Source organism: Cervus canadensis, chromosome 32 (genome assembly GCF_019320065.1).
Source record: "Cervus canadensis isolate Bull #8, Minnesota chromosome 32, ASM1932006v1, whole genome shotgun sequence".
NCBI lineage: Eukaryota > Metazoa > Chordata > Mammalia > Artiodactyla > Cervidae > Cervus > Cervus canadensis.
This window is the reverse complement of record NC_057417.1, coordinates 38,881,382-38,905,879: the sequence shown is the minus strand read 5'-3', so window position 1 is coordinate 38,905,879 and position 24,498 is coordinate 38,881,382. Positions and strand designations below refer to the sequence as shown.

The 24,498-nt window shown below is 41.8% G+C and overlaps 1 protein-coding gene across 1 annotated transcript in view; it reads right to left on the bottom strand.

Moving 5' to 3' along the window:
* Positions 1-22,249, bottom strand: part of LOC122433120 (coiled-coil domain-containing protein 166-like) — a 41,691-nt gene extending 19,442 nt beyond the window's left edge. Inside the window, exon 1 of the mRNA XM_043455692.1 lies at positions 21,091-22,249. The gene's annotated coding sequence lies outside the window, so the exon portion shown is untranslated. The remainder of the gene's footprint in view (positions 1-21,090) is intronic.
* Positions 22,250-24,498: the final 2,249 nt, after the last annotated feature.

The following is a 24,498-nucleotide window of genomic DNA, read 5'->3' as shown; positions in this document are numbered from 1 at the left end:
TCAGGTAAAATGATTGTGTGGATTCTTGGTCTGCATGTCGCGCTTATGCTGATAGGAAACAAGCATGTTTTCTCCTATCAGTGTTAAAACAACAAATCTACACGCAGAGCACAAAGGTGAATGGTACAATTTACTACTCTTTCAGGAAGCTGCTCCACTTTGAAAATAGCAGAAGTTTTTGAGATAAGCCTTGCCTCCTTCTAAGGTGTTTACAGTAAAAACCCCTCTTTTCTCCATTAGAATAATCAGAGTCAGAAGTTACTCAATTCAGAAAAATTCTTCAGATAGATATAATATACATGCACATTCATCAGCTAATCCTGTTATGAAGACCAAGACACATTCTTTGAATACAGGTCATTTCTAGAGTACTGAACATGATTTCCTGCATAGCCTACTGAGATTTTTCAAGCTCTCTGTGGTGAAGGACAGCTGTTTCATTTTTAAATTTTCCACCCATCATGGTGGAAAGGGAAAAAATCCAGAATACTAACATGCTAGAGTTAAAAAAAAAAAGAAGAAGAAGACGAAGACGGCTAAAAAAAAGAAAAAAAAAGTTTTAAAAAGACTTACAAAATACAAATCCCAATTCTCTGCAGATTGCCAACAGTTTATGAACTAGAGTTGGATTACAAAGCATAACATATAAAGCAGGAACTCTGGAGCCAGACTGTCAGGCTTAGCTCCAGACAAGTTAATCTCTCTCTGACTGTCTGCTTACCTCGAGAGGGGATAACAAACAGTAATACCTACTTCAGTGGGTTATTGTGAGGAGTAAATGAATACGTGCTTAGCACTGAGAACAGCCCCTGACATACAAGTAGCATGTAAGGGTAAGCTGATGCTGCTGTTATTACTGTATAAACCACACCCACAAATACACGTTTTCTAAAACATCTGGCTGCCTTTTTAAAATGTAATGAGAAATGAAGACAGTGAAAACAGAATGTTTTATATGTTTAGTTTCATAACTTTGTACCCATTTTTACATCATTAGTGCCCGATGACAACCCCTCTCACAGCCCATCAGTGATCAGTCACTGTGAACGTCTGCTGTCCAGGTCACACACAGACCGTAAAGCACAGAGGCGTGTTTCCTCCTTGTCCCCCAGCGACAAACCCGTGGGACATTTTACAAAAACGGACAGCCAAACAAGAGGACTTGCCAACAAAGATAAAATTACAGTAAAGAAACAGAAGTGGTAATGTCGGAAGTCAAACTGTAATAGAACATAAGTGGGGTTATAGAAAAAAATAGCTGACTCCAAGAATGCTGACACTTGTCGCCATGAAGGAGACTAAATATGTAGTCAGAGGAACTCTGTGGAGACAAACCTATCAACGTGAGTGAGGAAAGTGGTCGTGAAGAAAAGGACAAAGATGTCCCACAGGAAGTGATGCCAGCAAAAAAAAATTCTCATTGAAAGAACTCACGGGTGTGTCTTATGACACTGAGAAGGCAATGGGTGAAATGCTGGAAGCTGACCCAGACCTACAAGTATGACAATTTGGCCAAGGCATAAAGACGATACTCCATATTGCAAGCTACACCACAAGGGGGAGGGAAGGCCTGGGATTTCACACTTTCAACTGCAGCAAACACTATAGATCTAACCCATGTAAAAACACACAAACACCAAAAGGGCTGACCTACACTAACAAAAGAAAATAGCCTTTCAGAAGCAAAGAACACAACGTCCATCCACTCATGTCCCTTTCTACAGCTGGCTGTTCACTGAGTACCTCTGAAAACCACACTTCACAGTAACAGAATCAGAGACAAGTCCACCATTGGAAAATCCAAAGTCCCAAAGCTAAGTCCACTTCTTAATTTTCTCTAGCCATTTTTCCTACTGTTGGAAATATACAACATAATCAACTGTTTAGCAGCAGTATTCCCAGAGTGCTAAATATTGAGATAATGCTCTACAAAAGTATGTATTTAAGTACAGCGTGTTCTCAAACTTCTGGGTCTGAACTGCAATACCACAAATTTCAAAATACAGAGTTATACTGAGTCATCTATGCAATTTTTTAAAAAAGCTTTATTCCATAGAATGAAAAAAAAAACAATCTATGCAAAATAAAACTAGGAACCACTAATAAAATCAAATGTACACAACTCACTCTTAAAATTGCTTAATCCTTACATAACATTAAAGATTAAATGAAGTAACTGACAAATTCTGGCTGTTGTAAAAGGTAATTTGTGTTGCTTACAAACAACATAAGCCAGTGTGCCATTCAGCGTGGGCTGCTGCAGCATGCCGTGAACCAAGCCAAGACTAAAGACCTGATCATGCTGGGCCTGTGAGCTTCAGAGAGAAGGTCTGTGCCTGGGACGTCACACCGTGCTCTGCTAATTCCAGAGAGTTCTATGACCAAACCAAACATTTAATCATCTTCCCGACAAAAATACAGATCCACACGTAAGGTAATTTGACAGAAAGAAAATCTCAGCTTTTAAACTTGAAGCAAGAATCTTAAATCTCCCAAAGTTTCAATTTCTTCATCTATAGGAAGGACTATAATATGTATTCATGAAATTGAGCGACCCAGAAATAAAGTTCGAGGGGCACTTCTTCTACAGTCTGGCTCTTTTCCCCAATCTTAACCTGTCAGCATTAGGCCAAGAGCACTCCCTCTGCAGAGATGTGGTCACTGCCGTTCTTGCAGTTTTCAAGGCCCAAAGATTTTAAGCAGCAACAGAGGTTAGAGAGTTTTTGTTTGTCGATTCAATCTTTATTCTGTCCCCAGCGGTGCTTGAGATATGAAGAAATAAGCCAGTCTTTATCCTGAAAGAGGCTAATGACTTCCTGTGGAAATGATACCTGCATATGTACAAACTAACAAGTCCTGAACAATTCTGCCCCTACTACATCACCGTTACAGATCACAATTGCAATAGAAATTTAGAGACAATTCCACAAGAATCCTTTTTCATGGGCCCCATGACACGTCACATCACTAGTGGTAATGTCTGGCTCTTTTCCAGGACTGAACCCCTGTTCACTGTTATTGTATCTCCTGCACTAAGCACGATGCCTGGCACACTGCAGCCTCCAACGCATAAATGCTGGCCGAATGAGTGAATTAAGCAAACACGATACATGATTTAAGGGGACCTGAGTAAATGCGACTTTAATTTAGAGTTATGGCCTCATAAGATTGGCTGTTCTGCCAAAAAGATTTCTTTAGGAAAATGAGAGATAAGGAGAGGCCATTAAAAAAAAAAAAAAAAAGTAACGGGCTAACTAGTAACATTTAGAAAAATCTGTTATTTCCCCTATTTAAATTAATAAAAAAGATGTTAAATAGAACACTCTCAAGTGGGCACCATGGTTTTATAGATATTGGTTCTTCCAAGCTAACAGAATAATTCAATTGCAGCAAGCAGATAGCCACTCAGAAGAGATACTGTATGCCTGACATGTAATATTACTTCACAACTGTCTAAGAAGCCATCAAACCGTAGATTTCTTCAAAATCATTAAAAAATGCCTTGTCACACAATCTTCTTTAAAAAATAATGCTAACCTGTTCAGCAATGGCAATTTGACAAAGATTAGAAAAGCCAGATTGTCACATGCAAGGCAGAGTACATACTGAGTAATATAAGACCTGTCCTCAAGAAGCTCACAGCCTGTGAAGGCAGGTAAATAAATTGCGACCATACAGTGTAATTAAGTACAATGCTACGCTAGAGTTCTGTGGATAAAATACTTTAGGAAAACAGATGAAAAAGTAATTGAATTATGCCTAGAGGACAGTGTTAGAGAAAGCTAGAGAAGTGCTGACCTTTGATTTTGCCTTTTATGTTTAAAAACACTACCACCACTAACAACTTTCGAAGATATTTTTTAGATGCCCTGAGCGCCCTGTCTCATGCATCGAACCTGCCTGGCGATCTATTGCACATATGATAATATACATGTTTCAGTGCTATTCTCTCAGATCATCCCACCCTCACCTTCTCCCACAGAGTCCAAAAGACTGTTCTATACATCTGTGTCTAAAAGAAGCATTTTAAACGCTATCCACCTGATTCCTAACAAGGGGCACAGAATAGATTAATGTAAAAGTCCTTAAGAAAAAGCTTTGTTAAACTGAGACTGAGGCAACATCAAGGCACATCTATCTGTGGGAACAGAATAGATAAGATTTTTCAGTCACACTAAATAACAAACACTACGCCAATTTTTTCAACAATTATTATCCTATTTGCTATGCATGTTTAAACTTTAATTGTCTTTTATTTCCACTTATTGCAGAGTCTAGTTAATTTCAGATATTGACTATTCAAGTCTGAACTTACAAGGGGGAAACATATCAAAAAAGGACACATACCTTTTATTGGAATTATTTCACAATATATGGAAGTCAAATCATCATGGAGTATGCTTTAAACTTATGCAGTGATGTATGACAACTATTTCTCAATAAAACTGGAATAAACAAAGAATAATGGGAAAAAATGCACTACTCTAAAAATTAGTCTTTAATGACCAAAGTGTGTGTGTGTGTGTCTTAAAGCTTTATGTTTAAAACACTGTCCAAACATGCTACACATCCTAAGATAAAATTGATGTTTTTTCTGTATCTTCTCTTTCAAGAAAAAAAAAACAAAACCTTACATATCTTACAGTTTTTCTCTTAGGAATGAAAGTAGCCATATGATATCTAACGGATTTAACAGATACAAAACATCAATACACACAAATACAAAAGCATCACATCATACAGCTTAATTTCTCAAAACAGCTGGTACTTTCTTAATGGAATTCTGCTTTTCCTAATTTCAAGAGGCTTTGCAGAGATATACAAGTGGAAAATAATCAGTATTTCCACATTTTGGCATACATAGTATATTACCTCGTGTTGCCTATTATGCAGTAAAGAGGAACTGCCATAGCCTGAAATGAGTCTATACATCTATGAGTCAAGGCCTGAAATGAGTCTCTACATCTAAACATGTACACACACCATTCTGTGGGACATGCTCAGAGTGCTCACAGCACTGTATCTGAGTGTTACTCTCAAACATTAGTATAAACACAAGAAGACAAATCAATAAAATAAAGCTTCTCCAACCATTGCAGAGAAAAAAACAGCTAGTACTGTGCTATCTTTATTGTCTAGACTTAAACTCCTTAAATGATTTAACAGGTTAATATCCACAAACCAAATGAATGCATCATTGCAACACAATAATTATTTGCCATAATTAATACTTTCATATCATCAATAATTTTTATGTACGTATTTTAGACTGAAAAAACAAACAGAAAAGGCTGGTAAGCATCACTTCAAATGAGGGATCAAACTCAGTATCACCAAGAAATGTGACAATCATTGGTATGCCTTCTGATGTGACACATGGGGACATTCTCAATACTATCCTCTGTAAAATACTTGTCAAATATGCTGTACCTCAATCTATGTATAAGGAGACATAAAACAGAAAAATCCAAACTACAGAACAACTTCTCAGACCACCTGCCTGGGTGGGAAGGAGCAGGTGCGTGCATGCCCAGCTGCCCAGTCGTGTCCGACTCTTTGGGACCCCACGCACTATAGCCCACCAGGCTCCTCTATCCACGGGATTTCCCAAGCAAGAATACTGGAATGGGTTGCCATTTCCACCTCCAGGGGATCTTCCCAAATCAGGGATCAAACCTGTGTCTCCTGCATTGGCAGGCGGATTCTTTACCACTGAGGTCAACAAAAAAAAGCAAGAGTTCCATTCATGTTAAATGTGCCAGGTCAAGGACCTCGGAGAGTCACAGGAGCACAAGTGTGTAGGTAGGTCATGGAAGGCCAGCCCACAAACACTGCACCTCCACCCCCATGGCTTCTGACTGATCGATCCAGAGAGGGGCACCTGGGGAATCACTGGCAGCAGCAAGAGCCCAGAGCCAGCGTCCCAACCAGACGATCGCCTGGGCTGGGCTTTCCTGGGGCTCGCCCTCCTTTCACGACTGCTCACGCTTTTTGAGGCTGCATTCCTAGTCTCTCTGCCAGTTTTGTGAGTTACTTGCCAGCCTCCCAATACATTCCTTTTCCATCCAAATTACCCTGTCAATTTCTGCAGGCTGCAACCTAAGATGCTTGAATGAATTATAAAGAATATTCTGGACTCAAATACAATGCTAACTATAACTTCCTTCCTAATTTAAAGCCATTCCTATAAATACACACATCTTAACTATGTTACAAATGTAACTCTGAGATGCAGACTGTAAAGATCTTATGAAATTAAAAGTGACATAAATCAGCTTTTTGAGACATTTAAGAGGTGCCTGTATTCCTAAAAATAACTAAAAAAACTTTAAGTTTCAAAGTACAAAATTTGAATGCTAGAGTATAAGAACATCCAGAAAGAAGAAATGACAAAACACCAAGAACATTTTAAACAGTATCAATCAAATAAAAAACTAAACTAGCTTTCCAGAAAAAGAAAACACTGATGCATGTTTTGAGAAAATAGGAACACTAGAATGGTACTGGTTTTTACAAAGTGTTTTCCCTGGGGTAAGAAGGCTTCTTTCTCCTTTATGAAAACCAAACCGTGGGCTTCCCTGGTGGTTCAGTGGTAAAGAATCCGCCTGCCAATACAGGAGACATGGGTTCAACACCTGACCTGGGAAGATCCCACATGCCAAGGAGCAACTAAGTCAGTGCACTGCCTGCCCCCCCGCCCCAAAGAAAGCTCCAAGAACAGTAATGAAAACAATTCTCCACCTGCGTCTACCTTTTCTCTAGATCCCTACTTCATGCTTCCTCACTAAAAATTAACACGTAAGTAAAACTACATTTCACTGTTTCTGAAAAGTTTTCACAATTCAATTCAAAACTGAATTTTTAGCTATATTAAAAGCTCACACTTCTTACATTCTTGATAGTAGTATCCAGTAGTCATTTAAATCCTCTAATCTATTTGGTATGCTAAAGAAATACATTTAGAGGAAGTAAAACATATGTGAAGGGGAGTAAGAACATTTAAAGTTATAGGAAACATCTGCTTCAGAGAGGAAAGAGCACTAGTAATATGTGTGCGCACCTATGTGTACCATGAATTTTGCTATAGACCAAAATCTCTTTGGAAAACACTAGAAAGCAGATGATGCTACCCCTTTTATGAAAAGTAAATGACAGAAATTAACCTAAAAAACTGGTTTACTCACCTCATGTCAGTGCTAACAAGGTTTTGGTTTGACTCAAGCACAGATCTGCCTGGCCCTAAAGGCAGTGTTTTACCCCCAACAAATGTCTCAATGGGCACATTCTTCTTATAAAAATTTGTTTTCACTGATATTTTTCTTATTAGAAAAGCAACAGTAACCATTACCCCGAACAAGCAGAACCTGTGGGATGTAACCATAAAGCAAATTTCTGTTCACTGCTGCTCTTTAAAGTTATTCTCTGGTGATAGTGCCCCGAACCTTTATTATGATTTTAGTCATTTTCAAGTTATAAAAACTGAGCTTAGAAACTGATAGACCCTGTTTAGTACCATATAGTTGTCAAAATTGTCATTCAAGGTTACAGCTTCTCCCCTATGCCCGGCTCTGCCTAAGGCAGGCTGCTGTTTAGTCGCTAAGTCGTGTCTTACTCTCTGAGACCCAATGGATTATATACCCTGCCAGGCTCCTCTGTCCAAGGATTTCCCAGGCAAGAATACTGCAGTGGGCTGCCATTTCCTTCTCCAAAAGCAGGCTAGCAGGCATTATTAAGAGGACTGCACTTTACCCCTCTTCCTTCCACCTTAGTAACCCTGGGTGAGGCAATTAAGGGTCCCTGTAGGACATGGGCACTCTCTTAGCTCACAAGGGCATAAAGCCAACCTGTGAGGAACTGCTTCCAGGATCCTGGGACGCTCTCAGCCACTCCAGCCCTTTGAGATCTCTCACTGCATTTCCTTGATGGAGAACATGCAGGTGCTCTGGGCATCCAGTCGTCTAGTCCCTGCTCCACTCCACACCACTTTGTTCCAGCGGGCTTTCTCTCACTGGTGGCCCTCACAGGATCCGCAGGAACCACGCAACCCTCGCCCCAGAGAACAAGGACCCACACAGGTCCTTTGCGTGTGCTGCCAGAGCAAACAGCCTCTCCTTCACCCAGGCATGAGAGAGACATTCATCAACCCGCTGTGTCCACGAACCGAATCAATCGCTGAGTAAGCTCTCCAAGTCACCCCATACTTGGGGTGGGGGGAACACTGAGATGGGAGCGGGAGTCAGAAGAAACTCACATCAACCACTTGGTTCAAAAACGCTTCCAATTTCCAACTTCCTGAATCTTTATATACCGACAGATGGGATAGGTGTTAGAAGTCACAAGATCCGTTTTCTGGCTCTTTCTCTTGCAGGACCTGCATTGTGTTCTTACAACGCATTTCAGAAATGTGCATCTACTGACTTAGAGCTCAACTCAGAACAAAAGAGCTTCATTGTAACATCTTATTACATAATATAGTTAATATTTTTTTCTAAAATTTCCACCAAAAGCAGGAAGAAAAATCTATAATCCCACCAGTTAGTCACTGCTAACTGGTTTTCATTCTGTAGAGTCTAGTTGTCATCTCAAAGTTTCTTATTTCAAGTTTTAACTTTTAAAAACCATGAAAAAAGCACTCATTTATATAATTTCATTGAGCGATCCAGTTTCCCACATAACCTAAGCATGACATTCTCAGACGAGATTGGGCACATTCAGGGTGATATGGCCATGGACTAAGCATGACATTTTCAAACACCAAATTTACACTGAACCAACCAATGTGCGCGGTGGCTTTTTGAAACTTGGGACGATAAGAAAGCTTGAGGATAGCCCCTCGAGTTTCTCTGATGCTTTGCTCCCCATTATGAGAGAAGAACCTGTGTGAAGTGAGAGGCAGGGGCCGGGGTACAGCCTGGTTCCAGCTGCCTGAGCCCCACGGCAGCCCTGCTCTTCCCAAGGCCTTACTGTTCAGGTCTTCTTGACCCCAGGAGAACTCCCTTTATCTTGCCTTTGATGTTGCTGCAGTTGTGGTTTCTGTTTAAATTAGTCTGAGTCCATTTCTGTTGCATACATCCTAAAGAACTTAAACTCATATTTAATAATTGAGCTTCCTAGCTTAGTTATCTAAGTGAAAAAAATGTTGCTGTTGTTGTTCAGTTGCCAAGTCATGTCCCATTCTTTGAGACACCATGAACTGCAGCACACCAGGCTCCTCTGTCCTCTACTATCTCCCGGAGTTTGCCCAATTCATGTCTATTGAAAAACCATTTGGTCTGATCTTATTTTTAGTCTCTTTCTAGAAGTTATTTCTAACCATCCAACCAGACAGGTTAGCACTACTTGGTCTTACATACTGCAAGCTCAGTAAGTATACTGCATACAATTTAGTAGACAGACAGTCCCTGACTTACAATAGTTTGACTTAAGATGAGCAGAAGCCATACTTTGAATTTTGTCCTTTCTCCGGGGCTAATGATACGAGGCGTGACATTCCCGTGTGATGCTGGGCAGCAGCAGCAGCCACAGCTCCTACTCAGCCATGCAGTCATGAGGGTAAACAGCTTACAACCTTTCAAGTTTTCACTTTCAGGACAGCATTCAATAAATTACAGATGTTCAATACTGTATAATAAAATAGGCTGTGTGTTAGATGATTTTGCCATCTGTAGGCTAATGTTAGTGCTCTGAGCATGTTCAACGTGGGCTAGTCTTAGTTGTGGCTTCCCCGGTGGTAGAGAATCCACCTGCCAATTCAGGAAATGTGGGTTCGATCCCTGGGATGGGAAGAGGAAAATGCAGGAGAAGGAAATGGCAACCCACTCCAGTATTCTTGCCTGGGAAATCTCATGGACAGAGGAGCCTGGAGAGCCACACTCCATGGAGTCGCAAAAGAGTCGGACGTGACAAAGTGACTACAGAACAGGCTGAGCTGTGACGTAGGTCAGGGTACTAAATGTATTTGAGTTGATATTTTCAACTATGAGTTTACTGGAACATAACTCCATCATAACTCTATGAAGATCTGTAGTGGTAAAGAACCTGAACTCTGAAGCCAGACTGAAGCTTTGACTCTCAGCTCCGCCTGTGGATTCTGTGACGTGCCGGCCACACACATCTCCTGTTAGAACTAACTAATTTAATCCCCCAGTTCTAGGGAGTGGTGCCAACAGCAGCTGCCTAGAAACTGTCTTCTACAGAAGAGAAGACAGCGGCTTACCCAAGGTCACAACCCTTTTCCAGGGACAATTTGCAGAATAGAGAAGCCCGCCCTGCTCCTCCCCACCCAGCAATGCTCCACCCCGATCCTCCCCACCCCATTCCTCCTGGCTCCAGAAAACTGCAGGACCAGACCTGCCCCAGAACTCCCCATGAGGTTCACTAAAGCCTCTGCTGGGACTGCATTGCACCCCGACTTTTTCTGCCCAGCCCCGCTTCCTTCTCTGCCCCCGGGGAATGATCCCGGGAGCGCTCCCTGACACCTTGGGTGCAGATCTCCAGACCACAGCCCACGTCCCGGGACACCCAACCCACAACAGCACACTTGCTGTGAGATCCTGCAAGTCGCTCAGCTTCTCTGTGCCTCAGTTTCCCCATCTATAAAAGAAGGGTGATGGTATGACCCACTTCACAGTAATAGGAAGAGGATTCAGTGAATGAATATATACAAAGTGCTCACGACAGAATGGCATCCTGCATGATGTGACACTAACTCTCACTCTTACACTTACCTCACAGTAACAGGCTGACTCTTACTTCCTTTTTATACAAGTGAAATTGATTGTAAAGATTAGACTAGTTCCCAAGGGACCCTAACTTTGAACACAAAGAAGTTCAGGCTTTCCAAGTCCCCAAATCATTTCCCTTCCGATTTGGTTCATTAAGAGTCCAAGGATGTAGGCCCTTAGGGCTCACGGAAGGAGATCCATCTTTTTTTTTTTTTTTGAGATCCATCTTTTAACTGGCGCCTGTGCCTGAGACAGGGCGATGGGGATTAGCCTTGGAGCCTGACTTTTGCCAATCTGTTGTTTTTGTAAGTGGTGCTTTATACTTGTGCCCAGAGGTGTGGATGATGAGTGCATTGCTATAAAACTCAACATAAAACATGTGAAATGGAGCCTAAATCATAAATACAAAAACTCTAACAGCAGGTTAGATTTTATGGCTCTAATCTGTCTTAAATTGACATGTAGCATGGCTCTTGGCATCACTTGTAGTGCCATATGCAAATCAAAGGTAAATATGTGCCGAGATAGTTAAATGTAGCTCCAAAGTGAGGTCAGTACTAATAAATGAGCACTAACCATAATTTTTGATGAAGGGATGCATTTTCTTTTTATTATTCTGTTGTGAAAGATAAGTAACATGTTTTACACTTGCTTTCACCTAGAAAGTGATTAGTGACTATTTCAGTGAAAGTTTCCTATGAATCCAAGGCAAAAAAAAAAAAAAAAAGGAGATTCTGTTAGCAAAAAAAAGGCAGGATCTGAACCACACAGAATTTGCCCCTCCCACAATTTAAAGTCATCACTGGCTGAGGGTCCTGATATATCAGTGAGGTGGGAATGGAGAGAAAGCAGGTATCAAAGGAGGCCAGCTGGCTGCAGCCTGGAGAAGAGGTTCTCCTGGGCAGTACTGTGGACTTTGAAGTGAAAAGTGTTAGGCACTCGGTCGTGTCCGACTCTTTGCGACTCCACGGACTGTAAGCCCACTGGGCTCCTCTGGAATTCTCCAGGCCAGAATGCTGGAGTAGGTAGCTGTTTCCTTCTCCAGGGGATCTTCCCAACCCAGAGACCAAACCTGGGTCTTCTGTACTGCAAACAGATTCTTCACCGTCTGAGCCTCCAGGAAACCCCTAAGTCCAAGACTGTTGATAGGTCGATAACTCCCACATCTACATCCATATCCTCTCTGTAAAATATGGGTCTCCTACCAAAAGTTTCCTTAAACAGCAAGTAAGTATCTCAAATATCACATGATGCTTGACTTGTCCTCAAAACCTGCTTCTCCCTTGGGTTCCTCCTCTCAGTAAATGACACTAGCATCCTTGTGATTGCTCAGATAAAAAACCTAGGCCTTATCCTTGGTTCTCAACACCCAGTTAATCTCCAAACATGCTCAGAATCCACGTGCTGCTTTCTGTCTTCAGCACTGCCTCCTGCATCCAGCTCCCACCTCGCTCTCCTAGGATGCTCCAGCCCCGCTGACTTTCCCTCTGTCCCTCAACCACCAGCTCTCTGCTCTTCACTCTGATTATCTCAGGTCACCCCCAGCTTCACACCTCTTTTTAACTCATTCCTTTGCCTCAAGGGCAAGAACTCCGGGTCTGCACCTCAGAACCTCCTTTTTGCCACTCCAATCTTTGCTTATATGTCTCCTCTCCAAAGATGCCTTCCCTGATCATCCAAAATAAAAAAGACATCAAGAACCTGTATCTCCTTAACTTGTTGCAAATTCCTCATTTCTATCTGATAGTTTGCACTGTTTATTTATCTTATCATCTGTCTTTCCTACCAGACTGCATCTTACAAGAAAACAGAGGAACTTCCCTAGTGGTCCAGTGGATAAGAATTCACCTGCCAATGCAAAGGACATGAGTCATGTCCTTTCAATCCCTGGTCTGGGAACATTCCACATGCCATGGGGCAACTAAGCCCATTTACCACAAATATTGAGCCCATGCTTCACAGTGGGGTGCTCCTCAACAAGAGAAGCCGCCACAAAGGGAAGTTCCCACACTGCAAGGAAGAGAAGCTCCCACCAGCTGCAACCAGAGAAAGCCTGTGTGCAGCAAACAGAGACCCACCACAGCCAAAAATTAATTAACTAATTTTCAAGAAACGGTATCACTAAAAAAAGAGAGAGAGAGAGAGAATAGGGACCCTGGCTGTCTCTGTCCCCACTGAATACCCAGTGCCAAAAGGAGTGCCCTGCCAGAAATACAAACTCAGCAAGCATTTGTTGACTGAGTGACCAGGTAGTGGTCACTGAAAACTGGACAATCAAGTCTAAAGCCAGAACTGCTTGATAAAGGAAGCGTTCTATGTTCACCACGTATGAGTTTTATCTTATTTAATCTAATCCACATCTCTGAAGTGGACTGTGTTATGATCATCTCAAATGCCTATGTCAATGAAACAAAAATTCAAAGAAGTTAAGTAATTTTCCCAAGGTCAGACTGCTAGTAAATACAAAGATAGATCTGGCTGTAGAACCCAGACCCTTCCTACAGTCACGCTGGTTTGCTATCAGCTTATAGTCTTACACTCATTTCTCTTTTTTATTGACAATGGGAAATAGGCAATCAAGATGAAAATTATTTTTCCATATCCTACTTGTGCAAAATTTCTCAGATTCCACTTATATTCTATGCAAAGAATTACCAGTTCTCTGTTCTTCATACTACTCAAGGAGAAAAAAGATTTGTATAGGAATAAAGTTTAATAGTAAAAATGCATTTTATATTTGTCTCTGGGAAAGAGACAAATATATTTTTAGCCCATTGAGCTAAGCTAAGCTCTGGCTGAAGCTTGTAGAGAGACAGGCTGGGTTCACGCTTCCTCCATCTCCTCCTCCTTCTGTCCGTTCCTCCTCTTCTTCCTCCCACTCCTCCTCTGTTGTCTCCTCTCTCCTTTTCTCATTAATACTGCTCCTGGAATTTACATCATAAATGTTATCTGGGGAACACAAGCTGGGGGAACCACAGACAAGAGACCCAGCATCTCTGTACTTCAGTTTCTCCCACTATACACACCCCAAGGGATCCCAACTGTTCCCACATTTGTGGTGATGCTGGGGAAGAAAAAAAAATCTGTAGACCATTCGAGTTTCCAAAAGTAAAACAGTGGTCATTATCCTTAGCTGGATTCCGTTGCTTCTCTGGAATGTAGAAAGCACAGCACATTTTTACAAATAGGACTGTTTTTATCTTTTGGCCCGCTACATGTGAAAAGAGGGGGTGGGACCAGATGGCCTCTAAGACCCCTGCCAGCTCTAGCCTCCCAGGAATCAACCAGCAGAATGAAAGAACTCAGGCTTTGAAGTAAAACACACTTAAGTTGCAACAGTGACTATCTCGGAACCTCTATTATCCTGTAAAATTGACATAATAAATGTATGTCTCATCGTGGGTTAGAGACCAATAAGGGCTTGCTACAAGGACCAGCACACACATATTTGAGTGGGGCCCACTTCGATTATTATGGGTTGAATTGTGTCCTCCCCCCAAAAAAGACACATTGAAGCCCTGAACCCTAAAGAACTCAGAATGTGACCTTCCTTGGAGACAGGGTCTTTTCAGAGGATATCATGTTGAAATGAGATCACTAGGGTGGGCCTTGACCCACCATGACTTACAGAAAGTCATGATTTTAGAGAAAGAAAACCCGGACACAGAGAGAAACATGTGCAGAGGGAGGATGCTGTGTGCAATGAAAGCAGAGATGAAAGGGATGGACCTGCAAGCCAAGCAACCCCAAGGACGGCCAGCAAAGCCCTGGAAGCTGGGAGAGAGGCAGGCAACAGGTTCCCCCTCGCGGCTTCAGAAGGAGTCCACCTCGCCAATGCCTCGATCGTGGACTCCCAGCCTGCAGAACTGAGAGACGGTTCATGTCTGCTGTGTAAGACACTCGGTCTGTGGGACTCGGCTACGGCAACCCTAGGGAATGAAGACACGATTCATAGAGGCTAGTTGCTCCTGGTGTATTTGTAGTAGCTTTTCCACCTGGAAGTCAAAGTTTTTCTGATGCTTTTGACAGCAAGCTCAGGGAGCAAAGGATTTGAGAGTCACAAGTAATATAAAATGATATTGGTTGTTATGATCTAAAATTCACTCTGACGTTTTCTATGCTGTTACTTTCAATCTGGTGGTGACCTACTAAATTAACTTCACAACCTGCCTGAGAAACACTAAGCTGGACCTCAAACTCCTTCAGAGCAGAGATTCTTCTCTCTTCTCACTCCTCTAACCCAACACAGGACTTGTCGTGAGCAAATAAACCTTTGACACAGAGAACAAACCTACAGCTGTCAAAGGAGAAACTGGGAGGGAGGGATGAGTTAGGAGCCCAGGATCAGCGGACGCACACTGCTACACATGAACAGATCAACAACAGGGTCCTACGGTACCACACAGGGAACCGCATTCAGTATCCTGTGATAAACCACAATGGGAAAGACTCTGAAAAAGAATATACACGTACATCTGAAGCTCTTTGCTATATGCCAGAGACAAATACAACATTGTAAGTCAACTATACTCGAAGTTAAGAAAAAGACAAACTAGATCTGGGAACTGTTCATGAGCCAAAACAAATTATCGCTCTGACACGGCCCAGGAGGACCCAGTAGCCAATGCCCCAAACTTTTCTCCTGGGGTTAGAAACCACACTCCCCCCACAAAAACCACCCTCCCTACCCTGATCCCCAGGGCAAACGTGGCAACCTCAGAGCTTCACCTCTGCAGCCTACACAACATGATTAGTTGGACATACGTTTTGAAAACTTACAAAAGTAAGACATTTTAACTATGTATGTCCTCTCTGAATTCCATGGTCTTTCCCTAATGCAGGGTGGTGTGGGAGAGGCCTCAAGTGGCCTCATCTCTTCCTGTCAGCCAAGGAAGGGTCAAGTTTAGGACATACTTGCGGGTGTTGTGGGAACTATTTGTGTGACTCAGTCAATTCTGAGGTAGCAAAGCTAACCCCCCAGTGGAAGAATGGCTTCGGGGAATTCTAAGGCCCACTCTGCTAACTCACTCAGCCTCAGGACATAAAGTTGGAGGGCCAGAAGTTGCATCATGATGTCAATGCTTCCTATAGCCTCCAACGCCACACAGACACAGGTTATGGAGGAAAAGCACTGTATCTCTCATATTTGAAAGAAACTTGATAAAAATTTTGCTAAATTTGACAGCACTCAAAATGCACATATTACTAACAAGTTGGAAGTTGAAAGAAATTTGCCAAATAACAATGAAAAATTAGTAAAGCAAAAAATTAATTTAACAACAATAAATTAAGCAAATACAATGAAATACCAATAATCTATTATAGAGGAAATAGTAATACATCTTCCTATTCTCTCTGAAATAGTAACTGGAAATCACGTAGACAAAAAAATTGTAGGAAAAAAAAACTCCCAGAGGTGTGTCAAGAAGTATAGCAACTGCCATGCACAGAAACAGTAAATAAAGTCAGCTTCATGGCAGGAGGTCTCAGAAAATCACACACAAACACACACACACACACACACACACACACACACACACACACACCCTTTCTGAAAGAAGGGTTTACCCTAAAGTGAAATGTATAGCTTTTGCAATTGCTAAGGATGTAGGGAAGACAGGTAGGAGATGGAGAAGGGAGATAAATACAAAAGGACTCAAAAAGGGTAGTGAAATAGAGGCAAAATACCTCAAAACTAACCAGGACAAATTATTTCCCTAAAGGGAATGGCTATAAAAACCTAGGCCAGGAAAATGCAACTCATTCTTTCTTGAAAAAGTAGTAAAAAATTGATATAACCTCAATATACTACAAGAATACTACAAGAAAAATGACAGGAAAAAGTAGCAAAACTTACCAGACAAAAAACATCCACCATGGAAAGGTTGTCACAGAACAGAGAAAAAGAGTGATGAAATACTTTGCCACAAATTTTTCTTTAAGTTATTTATTTAAAAAGTAAACCCATAAAGCAGAACTGTAGAAACTAGAGAATAGACTGTGAGAAAATAAAGAGCAAAGGGTGAGCAAATGGATTGACATGGATGAAATATTGTGAGAACTCAAGGAAAAAGTTAAAAGGAAAGGGGCTTTAAATAGATAAGAACTAAATTAAAATGAAAGCAAGAGAAAATAAGAAAGCAAGCGGCTTCAACAGTATGTGAACCGTGAAATTCCAGATGATTAAGCTAGTTTTAGAAAAGGCAGAGGAACCAGAGATCAAATTGCCAACGTCTGTTGGACCATAGAAAAAGCAAGAGTTCCAGAAAAACATCTACTTCTTCTTTATTGACTATGCTAAAGCCTTTGAATGTGTGGATCACAACAAACTGTGGATAATTCTTAAGGAGATGGGAATACCAGACCACCCTACCTGCCTCCTGAGAAACCTGTACGAAGCAACAGTCAGAACCGGACATGGAACAACAGATTCCAAATAGGAAAAGGAGTACGTCAAGGCTGCATTTTGTCACCCTGCTTACTTAACTTCAATGCAGAGTACATCATGCGAAATGCCAGACTGGATGAAGCATAAGCTGGAAATAAGATTGCTGGGAGAAATATCAATAACCTCAGATATGTAGATGACACCACCCTTATGGCAGAAAGCGAAGAACTAAAGAGCCTCTTGATGAAAGTGAAAGAGGAGAGTGAAAAGGGTGGCTTAAAACTCAACATTCAGAAAACTAAGATCATGGCATCCAGTCCCATCACTTCATGGCAAATAGATGGGGAAACAATGGAAACAGTGAGAGACTTTATTTTGGGGGGCTCCAAAATCACTGCAGATGGTGACTGCAATCATGAAATTAAAAGACGCTTGCTCCTTGAAGGAAAAGCTATGACCAAACTAGACAGCATATTCAAAAGCTGAGACACTACTGTGCCCGCAAAGGTTTATTTAGTCCAAGCTATTATTTTTCCAGTAGTCATGTATGGATGTGAGAGTTGGACTATAAAGAAAGCTGAGCACTGAAGAATGGATGCTTTTGAACTGTGGTGTTGGTGAAGACTCTTGAGAGTCCCTTGGACTGCAAGGAGATCAAACCAGTCAATCCTAAAGGAAATCAGTCCTAGTGTTCATTGGAAGGACTGATGCTGAAGCTGAAGCTCCAATACTTTGGCCACCTGATGGGAAGAACTGACTCATTGGAAAAGACCCTGATGCTGGGAAAGATTGAAGGCAGGAGCAGAAGGGGATGGACAGAGGATGAGATGGTTGGATGGCATCACAGACTCGATGGACCTGAGTTTGAGCAAACTCTGGGAGTTGGTGACGGACAGGGAAGGCTGGCATGCTGCAGTCCATGGGGTCGCAGAGTTGGACACAACTGAGCGACCGAACTGAACTGAAATTAAAATGAAAGCAAGAGAAAATAACTATTTGGAGGAGAATAGTGATTAATAATAATTATAGGTATTAAAAAAGCAATCAAAATAAGACAAATAAGAGCTTAAAAGGAAGAAGGAGTAATTGGGAGATGAAGGGAAAAAACAGGCAAAAGTTTCTACCATAATGTGCAATCAACATTCCATATGCTCAGGTACTGCATCCACAGATTCAACTAACTGTGGATTGAAAATATTAGGGGGAAAAAAAATCCAGAAACTTTCAAAAGGCAAAATTTGAATTTGCGACACCCTTGTAACTACCTACACAACATTTACATTGTATTAGGTATTATAAGAAATCTAGAGATGGCCAAAGTATTGGGGCTTCAGCTTCAGTATCAGCCCTTCCAACAAATTTTCAGAGTTGATTTCCTTTAAGACTAACTGAAAATTCAGCTCTTTTTTTTTTTTTTTTTTTATCAAATTATAGTTTCAAAAATTTGTTCAGAAAAGAAGAGTTGATCAGAGCAAACTCTGAAACTATAATTTGATAAAATTTCTGGAAAAAAGAGTTGAATTTTCATGTTGAAATGGCATACAATGTCCCTGAGGACGTTTACCCAGAGCAGTTAGGACTAAGACAAATCCTAGCAAAACTATTGGAATCTAAAGATTAAAAAAATAATTTCATTTGTCAGGCAAATTGACCAAGACACTGAGAAGGGAAAGAATTAGCCTCAGATCAGATTTTTTCATATCATTCAAAGTCAAAGACAGTATAAAAATTTCTAGAAGACTCTCAGGGAGAAAAGTGTGAGCAAAGGAATTTATAGCCAGCCAAGCTGTCTTTGTGAATAAAGCCTATTGGAAAACACCACTGCACATGTAATTCAGGCAATGTCTCTCTCGTGAGCCCTTCTTAAGGAAACACCTAGACAACAAATTCCTGCCAACTGAGAGATGACTGGGGAAACCACAGCAAAATGACTTCATATATTAAATGAATTTAACTGTAGAACCAACATTTAAAGAGGTGTGAGAGTTATGGGAACATCAAATTATAAATATCAAATATATATACACTCTGTGCCAAGCAACTGCCTTCGTGGTTATATTCCCTAAAGCAGCACATGTATCCAATGAGCTGTCTTCAAGAATTTTATTGCAGCTTTGTTTATTTAAAAAAGAAAACTGAAACAACCTAAATTCATGAAAATCTATATGCATGCAAAACAGTACAATACAATGCCTATGTATAAATACACAGTTAAAATCAGGATTAGTTACATAATTTTCAGGGCTTAGTGAAAAGTGACAATGCCTTAATATATTTCACAAGTACTGTCTTGACCTAGTTTTGAAGTCCTGGCAGAAAAACCTCAATTTCCCGTTAGCAGCAGTTCGCTGAACCCCCGCTCCAACCACTTCCTCTATCAGACTCTCACTCCTTGGGGCTGCTGTGCCCACACCTAATCAGGGACCCCACACCCCAAGGCCAAGTCCAGACCACTAAGGAGGGACCTTTCTTCCCTATCGTGTGAAATTATTCAGATCAGCCAACCCACGGGGTCCCCAGGAAACCTAGCTCACCCCATCACCAGTGTACCTTGCATAAACTGTTATATTAAACAGCTCCGACTTTGTTACCCTATGGGGGCCATCCTTTTTGAACCCCAAGTGGCATTCTTCTCTCATTTGCAGCTCTAAGAAAGAAATCTGCCCTTAACCTATCTGAGCATCTATCTATGCATCACACCATCAAAATAACCTTTAAAACTTACAAAACTGGGGCCACTTGCCTTGTTCAAAAATAGGAACATCAAACCAAATATAGGACCCTTCTAAACACAGGCCCTATACACACCTGTAAAGCCTTTCCTGGTTAAAAGTTTGAAACACATGTGATTCGGAAACAATGAATTCAGAACAGTATGGACTTCTAGAGAAGGAAAGGGAATTAGACTAGCAAGAACTTCACCTAGGATTTTTAATTTTGTCCAAAGGGGGAAAAAAAAAAAAAAACTGAGCCAAAGATGATGAAACATTAAAATATGATGAAGCTATAGGTGATGGTTATACGGGTGTGTGTCATATTTTCTGAATGCTTGAACTATTTCACTTTTTAAAAACTGATGCTTACAGTAATATAATTCATGCAGAGAACAGTTTACAATTAAATGCTAGGACAGTATTCAAAATTCTTTACGATGGACTATAGAGCTCATGAACTGTAAGACAGATTTTGAAAGCAGACTACAAATGAAGGGTGAGTTTGGAAAAGTTAGAAAGTAAATGGTGTTTGGAATTAGCTGGAGGAGGAGAAATGAGGACCTGCTGATCAATGGGCATGAAATCTGTCATGGGAGATGAAAAAGTTCCAGAGATTAGCTTTAGAATAAAACAGAGTGCTTATATTTAACCATACTAGACTGTACACTTGACCATCTGTTAAGAGAGTAGATCTAGTTATGCAGTTTTTATCACAATTAAAAAAAAAACCTACATTGGAGATTAGGGTATGTCCCTAAGTTTTAATTTATCCAACACTTAAATGACTTAAATTCTATTTTCAGCATTAGAGTAAGAGTCAAAGAATATATATTACTCATTTAGTACAGTCTTAATATTTACCATTGGTACAATTAGCATATTAGCATAACCCTATTATTGAAAAATACAAAGTAAGCTGTTCACAAACAAGGAAAACAATAGCAAACAAACCAAGAAAGTGGGAAGATGTTATTGTAACATAAAGTGTAAAGGGGGCTGGATCAAAATAAATTACCAATACCTCCCCCCAAATTACAGAAAATACCTTTACAATATACGTGCTTGTTTCTGAACTTTTTCCCCTTTTCTAGCAGGAAAGGGAAATTGAGATTCATGATTTCTCTGCATAAAGTCTACCACCTATTGATTTTGTTAATATTTTTCGTTTTTAAAACTGCAACATTATAGTCTGAAGACTCAGCGACACTTTGGTGTCGAGGTCTGTGAGAGAACACAGGTAAGACGGCTCAATTAGACTAGTTACCTAGAGACAGGTAAGACGGCTCCAGACTCAGTAGGTTAACTGCCATCTTCCGGGGCTTTTAGTTGAGTTTTAAATTCACTGCTGAAGACGCACGTGGGGCGAACGTGAGGTATCTCACTTCTTCGAAGAAGTTGAGCCATTTCCCTTCTTCGGAGAAGGTGAGGCATCGCCCTTCTTTGGAGAACGTGAGGAATCTCACTTGGAGAACGTGAGCCATCTCCCTTCTTCGGACAACGTGAGGCACCTCACTTCTCTGGAGAACGTGAGGAATGTCCCTTCTTCGGAGAACGGGAGGAATCTCCCTTCTTTTGAGAACGTGAGGCGTCTCCCTTCTTGGAGAACGTCAGGAATCTCACTTGGAGAACGTGAGCCATCTCCCTTCTTCGGACAACGTGAGGCACCTCACTTCTCTGGAGAACGTGAGGAATGTCCCTTCTTTGGGAACGTGAGGCATTTCCCTTCTTCGGAGAACGTGAGGAATCTCCCTTCTTTTGAGAACGTGAGGCGTCTCCCTTCTTGGAGAGTGTGAAGCGTCTCCCTTCTTGGACAGCGTGAGGCACCTCACTTCTCTGGAGAACGTGAGGCGTCTCCCTTCTTGGAAAGCGCTGAGGAATCTCACTCCGTTTGCAGGCCGCACGTCCCAGCCGCACGTCCCCGCGGGCAGCAGGCAGGACCACCTGGGCGCCGAAGCCCTGGCTCTCGCTGTCCAGGATCGCGTCGGTGACGCGAGACGTCGCGAGATCTGACCTCTGGCGGCACGGGCCGGGAGCGGGATGCATTCTGTGCGCTCCTCTGGACCGCGCTCTCGCCCCATGCGGGGCCCTGCGCTGTCGCCGACCTGCGCGCGCGGCAATGGGCTCGCTTGCAGCTCTCCCGTCCAGGTGGCTGTAGCCGAGCGGGCAGGAGTCTAGACCGGGGCGACGGCGAGGTCAGGGGTCTGCCCCTGGGTCCCGCACCCCGCCCCTGCACGGTGTGCCGGGGACACCTGGCTCCCCACCTGAGGCCGGGGCGCGGCGGACAGGCCTCCGGTGGAGCGCCCGCCCTGGCCGGCCTGTGCGGAGGTGGACGTCTGCGCTGCCCAAGGTGACTAGCCTCCTCCCCGCACTGTTTCCTCAAATCCTGCGGCATCTTTATTAGGCTCTTCACTAACCACCCAGTTGGAAGGTGCCGTCCATGTCCTGTTGAAACAGGGAGACAGGGAAGTGCAGTATCAGAATGACTCAGCCATTAAAAAGGAAGGAAATTGTGCCACTTGTGGAGACCTGGATGGACCTAGGGATTGATATAGAGAGTGAAGTAGGTCAGACAGAGAAAAACCAGTATCATACATTAACGCATATAGGTGGTATCTAGAAAAATGGTACAGATGATCTTTTTTGCAAACCTGGACTAGAGACACAGATGTAGGGAACTAATGTATGGATACCAAGGGCGTAAGGCGGGGAGGTGGAGGAATTGGCATAGATACACTCTTGATATACATGATAGATGATGAATGAGAGGCCACTGCACAGCTCAGGGAACTACTCACTGCTCGGTGGTGACCTAAACAGGAAGAAAATCCAAAAACGAGGGGACATATGTGTACATACAGCTGATTCACTTTACTGGACAGCAGAAACTAATGGAACGTTCTAAAGCAACTATACTCCAGTAAAAATGAATGCCCCACGGGTGACTCGGCCCTCCCCCCACCGCTCACTATCACTCTTTTAGTGGGGAAAACAAAAGAAAAAAAAAAAGAATTAAATATGCAGTTAAATATACTATATTATTAGCAATACCATAATTATAATTATTAAATGCTTCTGAACAAGTTAGTATTTTGTGGAAAACTTTACATCACTTAGGGCTTTCCTGGAAGTTCAGACAGTGAGGAATCTGCCTGAAAGGTGGGAGACCCAGGTTCGATCCCTGGCTGGGGAATATCCCCTGGAGAAGGAAATAGCAACTCACTCCAGTATTCTTGCCTGGAGAATTCCATGGACAGAGGAGCCTGGTGGGCTATAGTCCACGGGGTCGCAGAAAGTCAGACACGACTGAGCAACTAACCCATCATTTAGTCATTTATACCCTCATCCCCAAAACATGTAAGCAGCTTAAGACAGAGATTAGTCGCTCTTAAAGAAATAAAGAAGCAGAGCCCTGGTCCCAAACAACCAAATGAGTTGGAATACAAGTGTCTCACAAGAGGTTGGAACCCCCACTGGAAGTCTGTAAATCAGTACAGGGCTCCTAAGTGGTCTCACTGACACTCCCACCCCACTTAAACTACTACCTAGGAGCTTTAATGCACCTGATTTAACACCTTCCTTAGCTCAGGACCATAAATAATGGCTTTCATTGCCTGACAGTCTGTGTTGCAATAGGAGAGGTGAATCGAAATTAATAAGACGCTATGCAGGAAAAGCTGGCTGCCATGTCACTCCCAGCTAAGTATTCTGGGTCAAGGGACACTTATTTCCAGAAGGAAATTAGTCCCAGAATTTTTCATCTTCTTCTTTGCAAACCAAACCCAGAGTGCCCCCTGTGTATAAAGTGAAAATAAATGCCTACAGTTGCCATTATTACCAAGATAAGCTGATGCATGACTGCTGAGTCTTCTGACAAAAATACACAATTATGCTGATAGTTTTCAAGCACAATGTGCTTGAAAGTTGTCATATGGTGAGCATCATTACTTACAGTCCAAGCTATGTTTTGTTTATTGGTGGAGTTCCAGAAAACTCAGAATCTCAGAAATGGAAACAAGACTAGTTTTATGCTAAATTAAAATTAAAGGCCCAAATATCTAAGTGTTTTTCACATCTTGTAAATAGTTACCATTTGAGATTAAAAATTGTTAGCAGACTGTTCAAACACTTGAAAACTTATTATGACAAAATTTAGTAACCCTCACCATGGATGTCAAAGGTTTTTCTCTCATCAGGTCTTTTACCTAAATAATTTGCCTGGGGTAACTCCCTTTGGCAGCAATTAGAATCCCTGTTTTGGGGGGTTTTTTCCTGTGAGCCTTACTAAGTTCTCTGTGTTCAAAGGGCTTGTCAGAACAAACCCAGGTCATCAACCTGCAAAGGACTTCATCCGTCAATGAAGATTTAATTAAGGTTAGGCTATTAAGCAGAACTTCCAAAGCAGATTCCTACACAAAAATGTAAAAGTTACTAAAACAACTTCTGTATTTACCTCCTGGAAAAGTCATTCATCAGCCAATTCTAAAATTACAACTCTGAAAGACGAAAAGCATCAGTGATAGAATTTGTTTTTCAATAGAAATATTGATAATTAGTCAGTTCTGTAGGTAGCCACGAGTTTAATTTTGGAGAGGACACTGCCTGCCTTTGTGCAGAGGATTTACCAAGTTCCTTCTGTATGCCTGCATTCTCATCTATTTGCTGTGCTCTGGTG